Source organism: Marmota marmota, unplaced genomic scaffold (genome assembly GCF_001458135.2).
Source record: "Marmota marmota marmota unplaced genomic scaffold, marMar, whole genome shotgun sequence".
NCBI classification, from domain to species: domain Eukaryota; kingdom Metazoa; phylum Chordata; class Mammalia; order Rodentia; family Sciuridae; genus Marmota; species Marmota marmota.
The window spans coordinates 26232308-26238319 of record NW_025999982.1 but is presented as its reverse complement, the minus strand read 5'-3'; positions in this window follow the sequence as shown (position 1 = coordinate 26238319).

Genomic DNA, 6012 nt, shown 5'->3' with positions numbered 1-6012 from the left:
AATCTAGTCAATAAAATCATTTCGATCGTACCTAAGCTTCCCCAGCCTTGTAAAACAGAATTATTAGACTATTTCAGTGGGTATTTTGCTCTAATGAATGGGCCTAGTTGCAGGGGGATTTGATTTATTTTTCAATACATATTTTTTGGCTGTCTATTATGTGTCAGGAATTGTTCTACAATCTAGGTTTGGGGAGATAGCTATTTGAAACAAAACTTTGTAATCTCTTGATGTTTACATTTAACCTGTGTATAGGTGTGTGGGGGATTGGAAATATACACTACGTGAATAAATACATAAGCTGTTGAGTGGGAATAAAGTAGGGTAAAAGGAAAGAAGACTGGAATTCTCATTGGAGGCTGGGAATAGGATGCTGATTTTGTAAAAGGTGGTTAGAAAGACCTCTCTGAACAGCATCCTTTATAAAGTGAGAGACGTATCGATGCAGTGATGTACTGCCCAGATCCCCCTTCAAGAAAGGACTTTCTGTACGAGGTGCTAGACAGATGTCACAGACTGTCTCAACTGTCAGCCTTCAGGAATTGTTGAAGCTTCTGGAGAGACTTTCACAGACACGCCCATCCTGCAGGCAGCCCATATCCAATGACTGATCATGGGGGAGGTGTCCAAGCCCTACACTGGACCTACCCTACAGGCTTTTTGCATTTAAGTCTTCCCATGGGGCCACCCCTGGTGAGCCTACATCCTTTCTCTCCTTTCTACAGGTGTTAATTTCAAGAACACCCTCTCATAAACATTTAATGTACAAAAGCAATTTCTGAGTTGGCTTCCTCAGGAAGGAGGGAGCCATGTGGATAACTCAATGGAAGAGCATTTCCTCCAAGAGGACACATTAAGAGCAAAGGCCATCAAGTCAATACCTGTATGATAATGACATGGCAGTACACAGAAGGGGACGGCAGCTGCTTGGCTTTCTGTTGGCAACCCAGAGGAGCCAGCTAATGGGTAGTACCTAGCTTGCCAGGTATTAGGTAGGATCTTCCTTGTGGGGAAGCTAAAAACTTCACAGGTAAGAGGCAGCCGAGAGAGAGAGAGAGAGAGAGAGAGAGAGAGAGAGAGAGAGACTGTGAAATGGAAGTAGTTTTGATTTTGAATTTAAATGTATATCAAACAAGCCTGTTTGAGACTTCAAGAACTCTGAAGCCTGTGGTTTTTCCCAGTGATGAATTATCAGTGTATTTCTCAACTGAGGGACAAGTGGGACCAATGTTTAAGCTGGATTCTCATCTCTCTGTCTCTCATTTCTCTGTTCCTATACTGTCCAAACTTCCTCTTTTCCTACTCCTGTTTTAACTGCAGTCTTCTCATACATCTTCATTTTCACATTCAAGGCTTCCAGAGGGGAAGGAAACAGCTTTGCCCAGTCTAGGACAGTAACAGGTACATTAGGACTCCAAGAATGCTGTGAGTTATAAAGAGATTGCAGAGGTTAATCACAGAAAATAAGCAGTGCCTTGAAAAGAGCTCAAGAAGATGGTTATATCATCCATATTTCTTTACAAAAGCAATTGATTCCAAAGTCATTTTCCTTTAATTTTTTTAGAACATAGAGAAAAATGTGTATGTGTGAGAGTAGACACAGACTGATATTATATGCTAAAATCTCTATATTGTGGGTTCTAATTTTCAAGCATTATTACTGTTACTTCTATGTCTGTATTCAGGTGTCTGATTCAAAAAAATAAGCCAGGAGGAGTGGTGCATGCCTGTAATTCCAGCAACTCAGGAGGCTGAGGTAGGAGGATTACAAGTTTGAGGCCAGTTTCAGCAACTTAGCAAGGCCCTAAGCAACGTAGTGAGACCATGTCCCAAAATAAAAAACAAACAACAACTAAAAAGGGATGGGTGTGTAGCTCAGTGGTTAAATGCCCCTATGTTCAATCTCCAGTACAAAACAAAACAAAACAAAACAAAACAAAAGCAGTAACTTTAGATGAGGGAATCTTTGAATAACTTTATTGTACCCAAGCATTTGCTAAGATTTCATGTATAAATTGGATACTTTAACTCTTAAGGAAATGAGGCTAAAGATTAACTACCCAAGGGTTCTATTTGAATTACTATATCTTATAATATCTAAATTCCCATCACCAATATTTAAGATACTAATAGACAAAGATATCATAGATGATCAGAAGTAGAGGATAATGATAGCTCTCATTTCTGTGTTGTCTGGGGGTTGTTTTAAGGAGAGAGTGTAAGTAATGATGTTAGGGAAGAGGCCCCCACCAAAATGTGAATTTCACAAGGATACAGAGTTGCTTTGCTTGTTCTTTCCTGTACCTTCAATGACTAGAATGGTATTAGGCACACAGCAGGTGCTCAATAAATAATTGCTAAAGAATGAATAAATTAATAGAAAATAGACGATTTAGGCTTTGTAAATAAACATTGCTAAATCAACCTGATGTTTTCAGACGAGGTGTCCTTCAGGATTCCATTTAGCTCTGACATTCTACGACTTTGAAAAAAAGAAAAGGAAATCCTTATCATTCCTCCTACCTCCCTTTATCTACTTTACCAGATAAATAGTTGGCCTTCTGTATCCATGGGTTTTGCATCCATGCATTCAACCCATCAAGGATCAAAACTATTTGGAGAAAAAATTGCATCTGAACTATATGGATAGACTTTTTTCTTTTTCCCTAAACATTAGAGTATAACAACTATTTGCAGAGCATTTACATTGCATTATATAATATAGATAATCTAGAGAGGATTTAAACCACACAGAAGGATGTATGTAGGTTATTTGAAGGACTGCATCATTTTATATATGACTTGAGCATGCATGAACTTTGGTATTTGTAAGAGGTGGGTGTCCTGGAACTGCTCCCCTGTGGAGACTGAAGTACGCTTGCATTTCTGTTGTGGCAGGAAGGAATAGACAAATGATAGCAAGTATAGTCTTGTCAGTGGCTATTACCTCCTTTGCTCCGCCTACAGAGTATTTAGATACTTATCTATGCCTAAATCCCTGCTGAGGTGCTTTGTAAGTAGTTGATCACCAAGAATGGAACATGTTTGACCTAAATCAATTCTACTAAGCCTGTACTCCTTGATGCAGTGATTGGTTGAGGTTTGGGTTGACTAATCCAAGCATCAAGGTTAGTACTTTGCTGGCAGCAAGGATTGACAAAAATAAATTCTTGTGTCCTGTCAGACCATTGAGGCAAACAGAGATTTGTTATAGATTTCTGGGAAAGGTAATTCTGGGACTGTTTGAGAGTGCTACTAGAAGACATTTACTTTCTTGTCTGCATGGTTGTATAACGTGGCTGTAAGACGAGAAGCATTGCAACTGTTGTGTTGTCACGAATGTTGTGGCATGGAGTAAACGCACATCCCAGAAGGTAAAGCCAAGAGAGGGGGAAAAAAAAAATAAGGCTTCGATAAAGTCATTGAGCTCTTGCATCAAACTGGACCTGAAGCACATTTTACCTTAAGACTTTCTAGTTCATGAACCAATAAGCACCTTAATTGTTCACCCAAGATTGTGTTTGATTTTTGCAGTTCCCTTTGAGGGAATGAGTTTAAATTTTTGAATATTCAGAATCAAATGAACTGGTGATCATCTGAGTGCTCAGAATAAGCCATACATGGGGGTGGCAGAGCAGCACTTTTGTTCGGGATTATTTTTGTCTCTTTGTTCCTCAGAACAATTCTTTCCTACTTACCTCTCACAACCCCACTAGGATAGTGTGACACAACCTATTTAGGATTGATGAAGGAAATTTAGGATTTTTTTTTTTTTTAGAATAGACCTTAGGACCCATGGATTAACTAGGGAGAATAATGCATGAAGAGTTGTACCTTAATTCCACCACACCAAAAAGAAACCATGTAGCCATAAGTACTCCCCCATTGTGCCTCCCCCAGTTCTTGGCAACCACTAATCTTTCTGTTACTGTGGATTTGCTTATTATCTTTTATATATTTTAAGTCTCTTTTCTCTTAATAATTTACTAACCTTTTAAAATCCTCCCTCTGCTCTAGTCTTTTTTATTTTATTTAAATGACTGTCTGCTAAGCTGGGACTCTTCTAATTTAGGTAAATTCAGTTAATAGCCGTGTTTTTGATTCCATAAATCCTTGCAGTGAAAGATAAATAAAACTTCATGTTTAGTTTTTCCCTCTATTAATTATTTTTCCCTTTTGTTACAAAAACAGTTCAGTGAGCTAAAATCCTAAAGAGGGAAAAGGAATATGAAAAACAGGAGAAGGAGTAAGAACAATAAAGAGAAGAGGAGGAAGAGGGGAAGGAGAAGGAGAAGAGAGATGAGGAGGAGGAAGAGGAATAAGGAGAGGAGGAGGAAGAGGATCAGAAGGAGGAGGAGGAGGAGAAGCAAGGGGAGGAGGCAGAGAAGAGGGAGGAGGAGAAATATGATAGTATCACAGAGGAAGGAAAATTTTGTTGATAAAAACCAAAGAAAAAACAGCCAGTGAGTGATTCTAAAAAGAAAATCACCCCACTCCTCTGCTGACGAAAGGAATTGAAAAACAAAACCAGGTCTTACAGAATGAAAAAAATATTTTTTAATCTCACAGATGAGGAGAGAGGCTTGCAAGGTATATTTCAAAGAAACCCTTCATTTTCACATTAAATCCTAATTCCTTTCAGGAAGGCATCTGGTTTTGGGTGTGCATTTTAAATGTTTTATTAGCCATCAGGGAAGAACATGCAGCAATTTTTACATTTTGGAAAAAGCATTTGTTCTTGGTAAAGAATAAGAGATCAGAAACATCTTTTTACACAAGAACAAAAGAATCACCTGATTATGAGTTTTTTTATTATATAGCAGTAATTTGAGATTAACTAGGACGAGACAACATAAAAACAAGTGTACTAGAACAGCATGTAACAAGGAGAAGTCTACTGCCTATCTTTACTGATTTCTAAGCTTAAGAAACATTGTGTGTTATTTCTTCAAGGAAGATTAACTGAAATTCTATATATTAAATTTTAACTCAAAAACAGCCTTTCTATCACAAACTGTGGATGACAAATGCTCTTCCAATAGTTTTGAGACTGCAAAACAGTAAGGTGAATGTGAGAAACAAGCAGATAAGTAAAAAAAACTTACTTTCCCTACCTGTAGGCTTGATTACTGGAAAGGATTTCAAGTAAAAGCCATAGCTTCAGAGTAAGGGATATGTATTTCTAAATTTTGTTGGGAGAGAGTAAAGCAATAAGAGTAGAAGAAGCAATTATAGATTTACAGAATTAAGAGGGAAAGGTGTTTATGAGGGATTAAATATGGTAAATAATTATTTGACACTCCTTGCATAGACAGACAAAGTCCAATTTCCCTTCCATTCAATCTGGGCTGGTTTTAGGGATTTCCTTGACCAATAAAGTTCAGTGCCATTAATACTGAGTGACTTCCAAGGTGAGGTCAGAACAAACCGTGCAAATTCTCTCCCTGGTTTCTTGGACTGTGTGCTCCCTGTGCTCCTCAGAGTCTCCTTGTTGAGACATTGCCCTTGGAGTCCAGTGGCTAGGCAGGGAAACCAGGCAGGAGCTTGGGTTAAAGCCCCACCTGTGCTTCCAGCTGGAAGTCAGCACCAACTGCCAGGGATCTTTGACATCCAGCCCAGCTGAGCCTTAAAATAATTGCAGTTCAGCCAATATCTGATTGCAACTGCATGAGAGAGTGTTAAGATAAGTTACCCCAAAGCATTACCAACACCTCAAATGTAAGGAAAATAAAATGGCTGTTTTAAGCTGCTAAATCTGGGGGTAGTTTGTTATGCTTCCAGAGTTAGTCCTGATTTTGTCAGACTGCACCAACAACTTCTGTCACATCAGGCTTTGTATGACGAGGTTGCTGGATTTGCAAGGATTCAGCCCTGTTTAAAAAGTTGCAATAAACAAGTCATGTAATTATGGGGTAGTATTATAGCATCAAGGTGAACTTTTAATGATTTTGTCGCTTAGTGAAGAATCTCCTTAAGCCTCTTATTTATGTCTTCATTACATCAAACAGTAAA